Below are 15,294 nucleotides of genomic sequence, written 5' to 3' on the forward strand. Positions count from 1 at the left end.
TTAAACCTCGTGTCGTTCTCCTTAGGAATAGCAATTGAAAGTATTACTCTTTTGGTTGTGAACGACAAAAAGGCTTTTGAAATCAAAGATTAAAGATTAAAGGAATCAAGCAATAAAAGAACTAAGAAATGATCAAAATTAAAAATTAGTGCAAGTAAAAGGAAGATAAAATCAAAACTTAGTGAAAATGCTATAAATACATAAAAGAGCCTTGACTCGGGAATAAGGATCCAAGGAGGCTCATTGCCGTAACCACAACTATGATAATTATGATGTGTCAATCTTGCTTAGTCAACCCCAAACATCGAGGAGTAGGTCAAGCAAGCATAATTGACCTTAATCCATAAGTCCTAGCTAGCTAACTTACCAAATTACTTGGTAAAAAGCTAGCGTCAATAGAAACAAGAGTCAACTAACTACCCAAGAATTACCACTAAATGTTAGACATTATGACTCTAGTAGCCTAGAAACTCAAATTCCAAGCCAAGGTGTGAAAATCTACTCAAAATTACCAAGTAAAATTTTCACAAACACCTTGTGTGCATAAAAGTAAAACATAGAAAATTGCAAGGAAAAATAGAAAACTATAACCAACTATTCGCGAAATCAACAATAAACAACCAAATAAACATAAAGGAAACATAAAACATTAGATGCATCAATCAAAACTTCAAGAAACTCAAAATTGTAAATATTAACAAAGTACTTGAACCAAAGAAAAATTGAAAATAAAGATGATGTAATTAAAGAGGAAATTGAGAGTACTTACAATTAAAGAAGCAAAATTCAAGATCAAAGCTTGCTATAAAATGCTACAATGAACCCTAATTAAAAACCCTAAGAGAGCTCTCCCTAATCTATACTACTCCTACTCCTACTATATGCTATAAAATGTAAAAAAATAAAGTTCTAAGTCCTAATTCTATCTAATACCTTCATATGTCTTCATTTCCCCTTCATATAGCACTTCAATTCAGTATCTAGCCTTCCAAAATTGGGCCAAAAGCCCTCAGAAATCGTGTATCACGTGTTTCATTAATGAAACCACGTGCAGAGTTTTGTGTGTACGCACAGATGTGTGCGTACGTATACTTTGCTGAATTGGCTCCTATGCGTACGCACAGGTACTTGTGCGCATGCACACATACAAATTCCATCTTGTGTGCACGCACATATACAAATTCCATCTTGTGCACATGCACAGATGTTTGTGCGCACTCACACTTTACTGTGTGTGTTTTTCTTTGTTTTTTTCATGTGTTCTCCCTTGTACATGTTTTCTTCCACTTTTGCCTAGCCAATCTTGCCTAAATGACCTGAAATCACTCACAAAACATATCACGACATAGAATGCCATGAAAGTGGAATAAAAATCACTAATTTAAGCACAAAAACGCATGTTTTCACATTTAGGATCAAATTAGGGATCAAACACAAAAGTATGCTATTTTAGTGAATAAGTGTGAGTTTATGTGATAAAATCCATTCAAATCAAGTCAAAATATATCATCAAATATGGACCCATCATGATTTATCAATAAAAAAATACTTGAGGGTACAAAATGAACTAAGGGCATAAATACTATTTATAAATGTTAACAAACAATAGCAAAGCCTTATTATATAGACTAAACGACTTAAAATAAACACATAATTATATAAAATAATGCTAACTAAAATCCACAGTCTGCGAGTGTATGACTCCAAAATCAGAAAAAGGAACAATTGAGTGAGAGCAAAAGTAAGGTAATGAATGTAATAATGCAGGAGGAAGCTTAAAGAAAAAAGAAATGATACAATGTAATCAATATTATGAAAGTACCTTGATATATAGGCACGACACCAAGTATGAGGGTATAAGTAGTGCTACAAGTTCAGTCTTCAAAGAGAATCGAATCTCACGAATGCCACCACTTCCTCCTCCTCCTCCTCCTCATTCTTCTTTCACTGTACTGAACCACCAAGTAAACCAAAGTAGTAGTAATTATTGAATAGCTACTACTTTTAAAGATACACTGAGTCACTAAGCAAACTAAAGTAGTTGTAATTATTGAATAGTTACTACTTTTAACACTCTTATTTATTTATATATATTTTATTTGGAAAATTGGTATTGTGTGTCTCAAAATGTGGTTATTTAAAATGACATTGGCATGAAAATCATGATATTTTGCTTAATTTTATGCTAATTTTTTCTTCTTTTTTTTTTGTATTTTAGGGGTAGAAAAATAACTTCAAACAGACAAAGGGATCTTGACCAAGTTGCTGAGAGAATCGTGGTTGCTCCTTGAGAATGACATCATATTATTGAGAACTAATAGTGGTTCTCTACTAGGATATAATTTTGCTCTGGAAACAATATCTTTTTTTTTTACTTGTCTATATCCATTTTAGTTTGGAGTTTTGGATGAGGCTTTTGTTTAACATTACCGTATTATCACGTGTAAGACTGAAATAGATGGAGTACTGATTTTCATGAAAAGAGTTATACATTTAGTTTAATTTTTAAGGAATATATTACTTAAATTGGATCTTGAATTATGATGGAGCATTAGAAGTTTGAGAAAGAATAAAATGAATAGTAAATTTGGTTGAATATCCGTGACTATTAAATGTCATTAATTAATTTAGCAAATACCAATAAGGTTGATTTTAGATTATATAGTAATCTACGAGTGTATGCTATTTGGCAAGGATTTAGTATTTTCAAGAAAATATACACTTGCCTTGGCATGAATTTGAGAAAGAACAAAATAAATAGTAAATTTGGTTGAATATCCGTGACTATCAAATGTCATTAATTAATTTAGCAAATACCAGTAAGGTTGATTTTAGATTGTATAGTAATCTACGAGTGTATGCTATTTGGCAAGGATTTAGTATTTTCAAAAAAATATACACTTGCCTTGGCATGAAAAAGTCACGAGTTATGAATTATGATCAATACTAATAGAAAAAAATAAAGGGTAATGAATAGCTAGTAGAGATTTAAATTTTTTAGAGGAAGCAAGCAATATAAATATTAAGTAAAAGAGATTAAACTAACAACTCTAAACATAAACTAAACATGACTACGTGACAATTATAGATTTTTAATTTTTATTTGAATCTTCTTACTTATACTTATTGTAATTCTTGGTAGCAGAGTCAATGACATTATGTAGCATCAAGTTGTGGGACCTTAGAATCAAATCCAATGCAAGTCGTATCCTTGTAGCATCATTAACCTAAAAAAAAATAATTATTTGAAGTTACCAACAAAACTATCACACTAGTAAATGAGGTATTATTTATCTTTTGTTTGAAGCAAAAGAAAATTACATTTATTGTATAACTATATGTTTTCTTATAATTTGTCATTCAAGTTACCATCCATACACCATAGTCATTACTGTGTTAAATAAGATGTAGTTAGCTTATGCATATGAACATTTCAAAGAGAAAAACACAATATAGATATTGTTTACGAGCTAGAAGTTTGTTCTCCTATTTCTAGCATATCCACAAATTCAAATTCAAGTTTCTATAGCTTAAATAAAGTGTTGTATTTATAGAACGAGTCATACTTGAACATATCTTCCATATATTTGGCCTAATCATATAGGAAAAAAAATTAAATAAAGGATAATATTTGAAACTTTTAAAAAAAATATCATAACATTCAAAAAAATGGAAAAAATTAATTTACCAGTTTTACAATAGTTGATCTCTTTCCTTCTTTATTTGAAACAAACAACTAGATACCAATGCATGTTGTTCTCGTTGACAGGTAAAAAAATTTCACGTATTAGAATATTACTAAATATAAAATATTTTAAAAATAAAAAATATAGCTCAGTTTATAAAGATAAAAGCCATTAAACAATTAAAAAAATAAAAATACAATAGATCATATACCTTTTCTAGACCTTCATCAATTTTTTTATGAATTTTTTTTATAATATTTCAACAAAACTTCAATTTTGATATCACATTCCAGCATGAATTACTGAATTTAATAGTTAGAGATTAAGTCAGTATTAATAATTATACAATAAGATAAAATAAATAAAAATAGTAACATGCCTGAAAAAGAGATGACGTACCAAAAACATAACTGACAAATACTAGTGTGTTTGACATTCTATTCCTTTCTCCTGCACAGTTAGCATAGTAGTCACTAAATTCATACCTATGTGATAATAATAAATTTATTAATAAGAATTAAAATTATGCTAGAAATAGTAACTTAATTATGCACTTACATCTCCATGCATCCATTTCTTGGGAATTAATAACTTGAAATTATCACAAGTTCTGCTAAACTTGTTTGTTGTCGCCAATACCTCATCACTACAAACAAAAAACACATTAATCTTGTACCATTTTTTAAAGCTTTAATAGATAGATAATGAGATATGTAACCTTCTTTTATTTGGTGCATACACATAGGTTGCCATTTTAATATCTAAGTCATCCAAATTTATGTATGCAAGACGCTTAAATAAAACTGGAATTAACTGCAAAATAAAAAATTGGTGAGATTACTAAGTTATGTAACCTTAGATGATCGATGCAAATTCTTATGATATGCAAACTTATAGATGGTCATTCAATTTTTCGTTTATTGTGCTTGGCTTTATTGCTATTTAGGACATGTATGCTAATAGAATATTCACTTGGTGTACTCTATTTTAAGAGTGCCTTTTGCTCTTCGGTTAGAGATTTGTGTGACATCCTCAATGTAGTTTTTTATTGTTTGAAAATTTGTCTTTAATGGAAACAGTATTCACACCAACTATATTCTCAGACAAATGTGGATTCCAGACAATTCTTCTCTTGGCTGTAAATAACTTCTTATCATATACACTTGTATGCTTTGATGCTTTTTTATTTGTACCAAAGTCAGACTGATGATGTTGTGAAGACTTTAGCAGTTTAAGATTTTCATCTGTATCTCTTGGATTATTAGATTGAAAAGGATATAAGAGAGTAGGAGGCCAAAAATTTGTGACAGTTGGACCTACGATAAATGATGATGTAAATAAGTTGTACAGCGATGGATGCATAGTTGTCGGAGATTGGTTAGAATATACTTCAGCAGTATAAAAACCATGGTATATAGAATAAAACTATTGGGATATTTGAGGTATAAGATTGAAGTATGGATGATGTAAGAGTTTAGTTATTAATAATATTAATGCTCACATCTCTTGTGTCTCTTTTTTTTTGTTACGTTGAGGTGGTCTGGATGATTCTCACTTACCCATGTTAAGCATCCAAGCATATATATAACACAATTAGAATAATATTGTAAATATAATTTGCTAATAACATGTTAAAATATGTCTTTATATATAGTTCAAATTTTTGCTTGCTCTTTCTTTATTTTTGAGAAATTATCTTTTAAAAAAAATTTATTATTTTATATTTATATCATATAATATAATTACAAAGTATGTGCATATTTTATGAGTGTAATTTAAAAAAATTTACTATTTAAAATGGAATTATTTTTATTTAAAAATTATTCAAAATAGATATTATTTGTATAACTTATTATTACTCTTCGTGATAATAACTATATAATTTTTAATAATAAATATATAACTTTTAAAAATTATATATTATTAAAAACTTATAATTTTTATTTAGACATTATTCATAATTTATATTATTATTCAAATCTACGTTATAATAAAAACATAATTTTTAATAATAAATATATATTTTTTAAAAATTATATATAACTGAAAACTTATTATTTTTATTTAGAAATTACTTATGGTAGATATTAATCTTCAAACTTATTATTACTTACCTGATATTATCATTTAAACTTGTAAGTTTTATATATAATATTGATTTTGGCTGAATATATGATTTATATAAAAATAAAATCTGTGTGATTCAATTTGATTATAACACTAATAAGATTGTCAATAATTAGATTGAATTTATATTTAATATAGATTCACCTTAAATTGATATATAATAGCGACTCTTCTTTATTATTGTTATGTATTTTTTTAAAGGAGGAGGGTTGTGTTAGGTCTTCGGCAACCAACGTAAAAATATAGCCGAACCCCCATGACATGAATCAAAGACATTATTACGCTAAAGCTAGGTCGTTACCCGGAAGTAACGCGCCGTATGGCTCGAGTACGGTGTCAAAGCAAGAGCCGCTGCATCGGTGCCCGGATGTAGTGTTAAATGAGCAAGGGTTCTCGCGTTTTCGTGAACGGACGAGGGTAAATAAGCTAGTTCACAAAGGAAAAGGTAAAGGTCGAAGCGACAAAAGGTTGAGATTTGGGACATGGAACATAGGAACTCTAACAGGAAAGTCCATGGAGGTGGTGGACACCATGACAAGGAGGAAGATTAACATTATGTGCCTACAAGAAACGAAATGGGTTGGTGCAAAGGCTAGGGAGTTGGATTCTTCTGGTTTCAAACTTTGGTATACAGGAAAGGTGAAGAATAGGAATGGAGTTGGAATAATTGTGGATAAGCAGTGGAAGAAGGACGTAGTTGATGTCAAGAGGGTGGGAGATCGGATCATCTCTATCAAACTTGTGGTGGAGGGAGGTGCTTTCCATGTGATTAGTGCCTATGCACCGCAAGTGGGTTCGGACGAACAACACAAGATAAGGTTTTGGGAGGATCTAGAGAGCTTGGTTCAAGGCATACCTTTGGGAGATAAGATTTTCTTAGGAGGAGATTTAAATGGCCATGTTGGGAGAGAAGTGACTGGATATGGGAGTATTCACGGAGGCCATGGTTTCGGGGTGATCAATGCCGAGGGTAAAACTATTTTGGACTTTTCCTCAACTTTTGATCTTCTCATCGCAAATACATGTTTTAAAAAGAGAGACGAACATCTTATAACCTATAAGAGTGGCATGACAAGCTCTCAAATCGACTTCTTCTTGTTGAGGAGAGTCGACCAGAAATTTTGCATTAACTGTAAAATTATCCCGGGAGAGAGTTTGACAACACAACATAGGGTGCTCGTCATGGATTTTCGCGTTGAGCAAAAGTTGAGGAAAAGACATCATACGAAGAACCCAAGGACGAGGTGGTGGCGGATGAAAGGTGAGGAACAAAGAAGCTTCCTAAGACGGGTAGGAGAAGAGGCAAAGTGGGATGGGAATGGAAGCGCGGAAGAGATGTGGAGGGAGATGGCAGAAGTTATTAGAAGAACAGCAAAAGAAAGTTTTGGTGAATCTAAAGGAATAGGACCAAGGGACAAGGAGTCCTGGTGGTGGAATGCGAGTATACAAGAAAAGATAAAGATAAAAAGAGAATGCTTTAAAGAGTGGTCTTTATGCCGCAATGCAGATAACTGGGAAAAATATAAGACGGCTAAGAAAGAGACAAAAGTGGCTGTAAGTGAAGCAAGAACAAGAGCATATGAGGGTCTCTACCAGTCTTTGGGCACGAAAGAAGGAGAAAAAGGTATATATAGAATTGCAAAGAGCCGGGAAAGAAGAACGAGAGATTTGGATCAGGTTAAGTGCATAAAGGATAAGGATGGAGAGGTGTTGGCTCAAAAGGAGAAGATTAATGAAAGGTGGAAGAGCTACTTCTACGAGTTATTTAATGAGGGACAGAAGACTCTTCCGAGCCTTGGTCGATTATGCACAAGGGAAGAAGATCAAAACTTTGACTACTATCGAAGGATTCGAGACTTCGAGGTAAAAGAGGCTCTAAAGCAGATGAAAAATGGCAGGGCAGTAGGACCTGATAATATCCCGATTGAGGTTTGGAAGGGTCTTGGAGGAAAAGGCATCAACTGGTTAACCAAGCTTTTTAATGAGATTTTAAGGTCAAAGAAGATGCCTGATGAGTGGAGAAAGAGCACCTTGGTACCTATCTACAAGAATAAGGGGGATATACAAAGTCGCGGAAATTATAGAGGGATTAAGCTTATGAGTCATACTATGAAGTTATGGGAAAGGGTGATAGAACGGAGGTTGAGAAAAGAGACACAAGTAACAGAGAACCAATTTGGATTTATGCCAGGCAGATCTACCACTGAAGCGATATACCTATTAAGAAGGATGATGGAGAGGTATCGTAGTAATAAAAGGGATCTACACATGGTGTTTATTGATTTGGAAAAAGCGTATGATAGGGTACCAAGGGAGGTCTTATGGAAGGTTTTAGAAAAGAGGAGAGTAAGGATCGCATATATTCGGGCAATTAAAGACATGTATGATGGGGCCACAACTAGTGTGAAGACTCAAGGTGGTGTGACAGAGGAATTCCCTATTGGTATAGGATTACACCAGGGATCATCCTTAAGTCCATACCTTTTCACATTAGTCTTAGAAGTACTCACAGAGCACATCCAAGAGCCTGTGCCATGGTGCATGCTTTTTGCCGATGATATCGTCCTTATGGGAGAGTCAAGGGAAGACCTAAATAAGAAGTTGGAGTTATGGAGAGAAGCTCTAGAAGTGTATGGTCTGCGCATAAGCCGTAGCAAGACGGAATATATGGAATGTAAGTTCAGTCTGAGAAGGAAAAACTCCAATATAGAGGTGAAAATTGGAGAGAACACCCTACGAAAAGTTAAAAGTTTTAAGTATTTTGGGTGCATCATACAGGATAATGGAGAGATTGAACATGATGTAAATCATAGGATCCAAGCAGGTTGGTCAAAATGGCGGAGTGCATCTGGTTTTATATGCGACAAAAAAGTGCCTTTAAAACTTAAAGGTAAATTCTATCGCACCGCTATAAGACCGGCTATGCTGTATGGTACGGAGTGTTGGGCGGCTAAAGGGGAGCACGAACATAAGCTGAGTGTGGCAGAGATGAAGATTTTGAGATGGATGAGTGGTCATACGCGATTGGATAAAATAAGGAATGAAGATATAAGGGAGAGAGTTGGAGTAGCACCTATTATGGAAAAGATGGTTGAATCGCGTCTCAGGTGGTTTGGACATGTGAGAAGAAGACAGACAGAACATCCAGTCAGGAGGGTGGATGAGATGGAAGATGGACAAAGGGCGAAAGGCAGAGGAAGACCTAAGAAGACCATCCATGAGGTGGTCAAACGAGATCTACATGTAAACGGTCTCTCTGTAGACATGATACATGACAGAGCACAATGGCGTCGTTTGATTCATGTAGCCGACCCCATTTAGTGGGACAAGGCTTTGTTGTTGTTGTTGTTGTATTTTTTTTAAAACACATAAAATTATAAGCTACTTATAATAGTAAAAACACGTAAAAATAATCGGATTGTTTCTGTCGAGACAAGTTCTATTCCTAGCATGAAGAACCATTAAGAACCAACAAAAATTTTGAACAGATATATAATAATTATTATTTTTATTGTTTTTGTTTTATGAATTTGTTCTCAATGTTCTTCTATTTTCTTTTAATAACGAGCTTTTTTATTCACTTATTCGATTGAAAAAAATATATGAATTATATTGTAATATTAATTAATTTAGTTATATAAATTTATCTCAGAAGAAAACAGGAGAAATATTTTTTGTCGCTCATAAATCTGTCCAAATCCTTGTTATCCTAATCAATCCCATTTTTTGGCATTATTAGCATGTTTTTCTTCTTGTTCTTTAAATCCAACATATAAGAATTTTTAAATTTGATTCATGTATGGCCCTTTATTATCATCTCTCTCTTCCGTTGACTTAGATAAAAATTCTTTGATTTAAAAATATGTGTACATGTTATTATTCTACCATATAAAAAATGTAAAAAAGAAGGACGCCTAAAAATTATAGAATAAAAATATCAGCATACATGATATAATTATGCATTTTGGCAAAAAAAAAGAAAAGTAAAAACGGTTTAGGGGTTTGTTCACTCACTCTTCTCTTACTCTCCACCGTCATGACTCACTCACTCTCACTCTATCATTGTTCTGCCTTCTGCGCCTCTGCTGTCCGTTCTTTGTCACCATTCTCTCTGCTGGTCGCCTGCGTCTCCTTTGTCTGATCAGCTTCACGCACAGCTACACATAGTTCTGCTCTATGTGTTGCTTCTCTTTATTCTTGCAGATTCGCTCTTTCTTCTGCCTTGCCATAGTTGATTGTGCTGCCACCGTTTGTCTTGTCCTCAGCAGTCTGCCCTACACAGCCGCACATATCCCTGGGTCTATTCCCAGGAGGGTGACAATGACACGTCTCTCATATCTAGACTCTGGTTACAGTAAATTTAGATTTGTAAATTGATAAATGATTTTTTATGTTCTAGTTTTGGGTGTTTATTGTGAATTTCAATTTGTCATTTGATTAATATCTCATTATTATCTTTATTTTTACATTCTTGTTAACTTTTTTTTAACATTACCATAAACATGATCCATTGAAGGACAAAATGACTTTGGATTCATTAGCCAATTCAATTGCTCAATTGACTCAACTAGTCCAATCTCTTGTTCAATATTTGAAGAATAATGTCAGCTCCTCCTCTAAGGTGTTTAAGGTCTTTGATTCCAATTCTAAGACTCTTACTCAACAAGGTAATGCGTCGAGTAATCCATTGTTGCTATGCTCTATTGAAAACGCAAAGATGGACTTGTCTATTGCTAAAAAAAGGAGAAGAGTCTCACTTGCTCCAATTAATGTTTCTGAATTAGAGCTACCTATTATGAGTACTAAGTAATAAGTAGTTTAGTCATTATTATTATTATTATTATTATTATTATTATTATTATTATTATTATTATTATTATTATTATTATTTCAATAGTAATGTTTTTTTATATTTTGTGGGTGCACATATCTTTTAGACTAACAGCTTCGATGGATTTGGACGATACTGAACTTACGATTGCAACATACTTATATGGTGATCTTTTGATGGATAAGTAAGTAAACTTAACAAGCATATTTTTTTTAACAATGTTGTGGATTTGTTTAGCTATTTTTATGTTAATTTATCTTTGGCATCAATGAGAAAAATATAGTATTTTCAGGGGTTACAGCTCACAGAGATATATTCAGGAGTTCGATGTCAGAAAAGCTAATTAATTCACTTGTGCTGCTCTTAGTAGCATATATGATGACTACAGAGTTGAAAAGAGAAAGTGGTTATTGGTTTGTACCTCTATGTTTTGCAGTAATTATATAGGAGTGTATGTTAAAATAATGCTGATATTTTTTATTTGTATTGTGCAAATAAACAAGTGACAAAATTAACTTAGGTGGTAGCAAAGACCAAGATGGATCCCAGCTGCTTGGAGTATTATATCATAGATATTTATTTGGAAAAAGTTGACTGCTTAAAAAAAGTAAGGATTGCTATATACATCATATAACATAACATAATGTATTTATTTTTAATATACATAAAACTATAACAACTAAAATGACTTTCTCTTGATTAGGTGTTTATCCCTGTATTTGAAACTATTGATGAAGGTCATGAACACTGGTAACTCGTAGATATCGATCGTGTTAAAAGACAAATCATTTTGCTAGACCCGTTTTTTATTGAGAAATAGTTCAAGCGAAAGATGACAGCCTTAAAATTAGTAAATATATTTTCTGATTTTTTGTCAATTATCTAGATTTATGAATGAAAAAGCAAACTCTGACATACATATAAATAGGCCATTTTTTAGACGAAGTATTGGAAAATCGTTCATTTTATGACTCTAAGACCACTCCAAATCTGATTTCTTCACAATTTGAATTTGAAGAATCAAAAGGCCTTCCCACCCTCGAAGTTGGATTGTAAGATAATATAATTAGTAGTTATTGGTATGAAATTTATGCAATTATATGGTACTTTTTAATAAATTTTTCTCGATATGTAGGAATGACGCGGGTGTGTGGGTTGCGAGTTGGATGATAACTTGTTTTGAAAATGATAATTTTAATATAAAGGTAATATTATACACTAATTTTTTTCTCATTCTTTCTTTGATATTTAGGTAGTTAAGCTTAATGTTTAAATGTTAATATTTTATTAGGTTGATGATGAAAATCGAATGAAGGTTGCAGTCTCACTCCTGTTGAAGAATAATAATATGATCGAGTATAGGGTCAAAAGAAATGCCTTTAAAAATCTTAGAAAGCTGAATAATAATCACCATCGTGATAATGATGAATTCCCACAAGATTAGATTTATAACATTTCCTTCTTTTGTTATTTTCGTTCTTATTGTTTTCTTGTAGGCATATAAACCTTCTAATGACATATGCATTATATTTTGTTCAGGTTTGTGTTCTTTTTTGTTTGTCGGATTACTTAATATTTCAATTTGACTATAGATATAATTATTATTATTATTCTCAAAGGTGGGTTTTTTTGGCCATCATTATTACTTCTGGGTTTTGTGATCCTTTATGATTTTTCTTCTAGTGATGCTCGTTATTATGCCATTTTGATATTAGGATTGATTTGATCATAACCAGCAGATTCAGAATCATACATATTTGTAAATAATAGTTTCTTTGATATATGAGTTGATTTTTAGGGAGTTAATTTACCCTATGCACTAGGATTTCAAAAAGCTTTATCAAGGGTACCTGACATGGAGATTGTGGAGCCAAACATTATTTATACTTCATGTCTCATGTTATTCTTATTCCCCCTTTAAGCATTATTTTTTATAAATCTAAAAATGAACAACTAGAGGAATTCTCATTGTAGAACGAAGAATAAAAGAGGAACGTGCAACACATAATGCAACTAAGATAGTCTGTATCTTGAATTGCTTATTTATTTTGGTCTTGTATATTTGCCTTACATGCAAGCGATTATGTGATTGGTGTAACAGGATGCTATGGAAAGAGAAGTAGACTTGGAGCAAGAAGTTATTGAGTCATCTACAGCACTTGCAAAGATATAGGTAATGTAAGCATTTACTTCATTTTATTTAACTTTTAATTATTGTACATGTCTTTTTAAAACTATTATACATTCTGTTTGCTTTAACTTTCATTTTGTTGTAAGTCAATGAAATGTTAGTTTTGGAGAATTTCAAGGGTTATACAATAATCATGCTGGAATCGTACAAGTTAGCTGGTCTTATTGGTTGATTGAATTGCTTCCAAGGTCTTCCATGTTGAAGAAATCAATTGCTTATCCTATAATCTTGGGCATGTTATCCTACTTAAGACTAATGATCTTGGTTCCAACTTCCAACTTGAATTCGTAGTGGTTATTCATGATCTAATATACTCGAATAATTTAGTCGTGTTAAAGTACTTCATTATGTTATTTGAAAGAGATTGGGGTGTCCAAGAAATTGTGAGTTGAATATTCTCCTGGTGTTTAGGGAATGAAAACTTCTCAATTCTAGTCAAAGATGATGGTAAAACTCTCACCAAAACTGATGCATCTGGTTTGTTAGAATCTGTTGTCAAAACAGTTCACGAAATTCTAGTCGAGTCGTCTCAATTTGGAATCCAAGAAACAAAATAACCTTTTAGAACTTTAAAGATTATTGACATGATCAAGAGTCACTGCAACAACTCTATTAGGGGTCTATCTAGAAAATTTTGGGCACTTAGTCCTGTTGATCAGCATGTTGTAACTCTATCACTCATAGAGGATGGAGAAGTAGTTCTTGGAGTACTTGGTTGTCCTAACTACCCTATGAAAAAGGAATGGTCTAGTTATCCTTACATTTATCTTAGGATCATGTCTAAGTTGGCTCCTCCAACATATGAATCTTGGAACAAAAAGTGTGTGGTTTATGCCAAAAGAGGAAGTGGCAAAGCTTGGAAGCAATCACTTCTTCTCTATGCCCATGACAAGTTTGTATGGCCAAACTATGCAAAGCAAGTTTGTTTCTCTTCCATTGAGGATCCTTCATTGGCCACTTTCTGTGAAACAGTTGAGAAAGCTAATAAAATAAGTCACTCTTTTACTCAAGGACTAGTTGACATTGTTGGTCTCAAGTGCATATATTTTGATTCATTCCATTATCATTATTAAATACCCTCAACATTACTCTCATAATAACTCAATATTTATGCAGGAAGCAACCATTAAAAGTATATAGCATGCCAAAATATTCAACAATTGCTCATGGAAATGCTGAGGCTTTCATGAAGTTTGCAAAGGAAAGTTACAAGGAAAAAATATAGGATCATGCTGCTGGTTTTATCATCATGCAGGAGGCAAGTGGCATGGTAACAGATGCTAGAGAAAATCTCCTAAACTTCTCAAAAGAATTAGATATAGAAGGGCATTGATCGTGGTATAGTTGCTTCTTGTGGAGCCACATTGCATGAGAAGATCATTGATGCTATTGATACTAATTGGACTTTATCTTACCTTTAAAAGATTTTTTTTATTTATATGCATGCATGTCGGGACTTGTGATCATGTGAATAATATTATTAATCTTTTGTTTTCTGTTAATTATGTGCAGTTTCTTATAATAGAGATCCCCCTGTATCAACTTCAATTATGTTACTACTGAATGTTGATGTATTGGTATCATGAAAACTACTTGTGTATGACATTGTATGAAAAATAAAAAGTTAAGTAACATTTAATAAGGCGTGATTTTTACTCCTAAGACTGAAAATAAAGTATTGCAACAATATCATTTGATATATTAAATGAGAGTTTGCCATCAGTAATTACTGTCATATAAACAAATATCTGCTTTCCATAAGAGAAACTGCACAGCTTTATGTATTTAATTATGCTGCTTCCATTATACAAAACAAGCATGTCATGTGTGTCATTAATTCCACACCTAATATATATACTGTAAGATTGACTATGTTGCTTTCATTTACATAAATTATATAATAACACAGATAATGAAGTAAGATAATAAGTTGAGTCTTCAATAAAATAATTTAAACTTTAAACAAAGAGAAACATTTATGTTTTGGCCAATTTATGTTAAGACAAGCAAAGTCAAAAATTGATATTTTCAGAGTTATTTATCTTACTTTGTAAGTTACTTATACACAACTGCTGCAAGAGTTCTTTATGCTAGATTTTACAAAACTCAATTGAAATTTGAGGTAGTTACTAACTACTAGAACTCTTTAAACACAATTAGTAGTACGGTATCTTGTGAATTGAGAATATTGTGTATAATAATTATAGACAAACCTACAAAACAAGAATATAGGATCATAAATCTCCATAATTTTTCTAGCAGTCAATAAATACCTTTTTTCTTTCCCTTTTTCATAGCATTCACTCACCAAGGCACTTGATTATATATACAACCTTTTGCATTTGGCAATCACAACACACACATATCTTTCCACTTTCCTTGACACAAACATGAAACTCATAACCATCATCCTTTGCTGGCTCATTGTGTTGCTAATGGTTTCAGCAACTATGACTATG

General features: G+C 32.2%; 1 pseudogene; it reads left to right on the top strand.

Annotated features, from left to right (window-relative positions):
• The first annotated feature begins 13,566 nt into the window (after positions 1 to 13,566).
• LOC112717728 (3',5'-bisphosphate nucleotidase AHL-like) lies at positions 13,567 to 14,256 on the top strand (annotated as a pseudogene).
• The last annotated feature ends 1,038 nt before the right edge of the window (positions 14,257 to 15,294 follow it).

The sequence above is a fragment of the Arachis hypogaea genome, chromosome 10 (genome assembly GCF_003086295.3).
Source record: "Arachis hypogaea cultivar Tifrunner chromosome 10, arahy.Tifrunner.gnm2.J5K5, whole genome shotgun sequence".
Classification (NCBI taxonomy): Eukaryota; Viridiplantae; Streptophyta; class Magnoliopsida; order Fabales; family Fabaceae; genus Arachis; species Arachis hypogaea.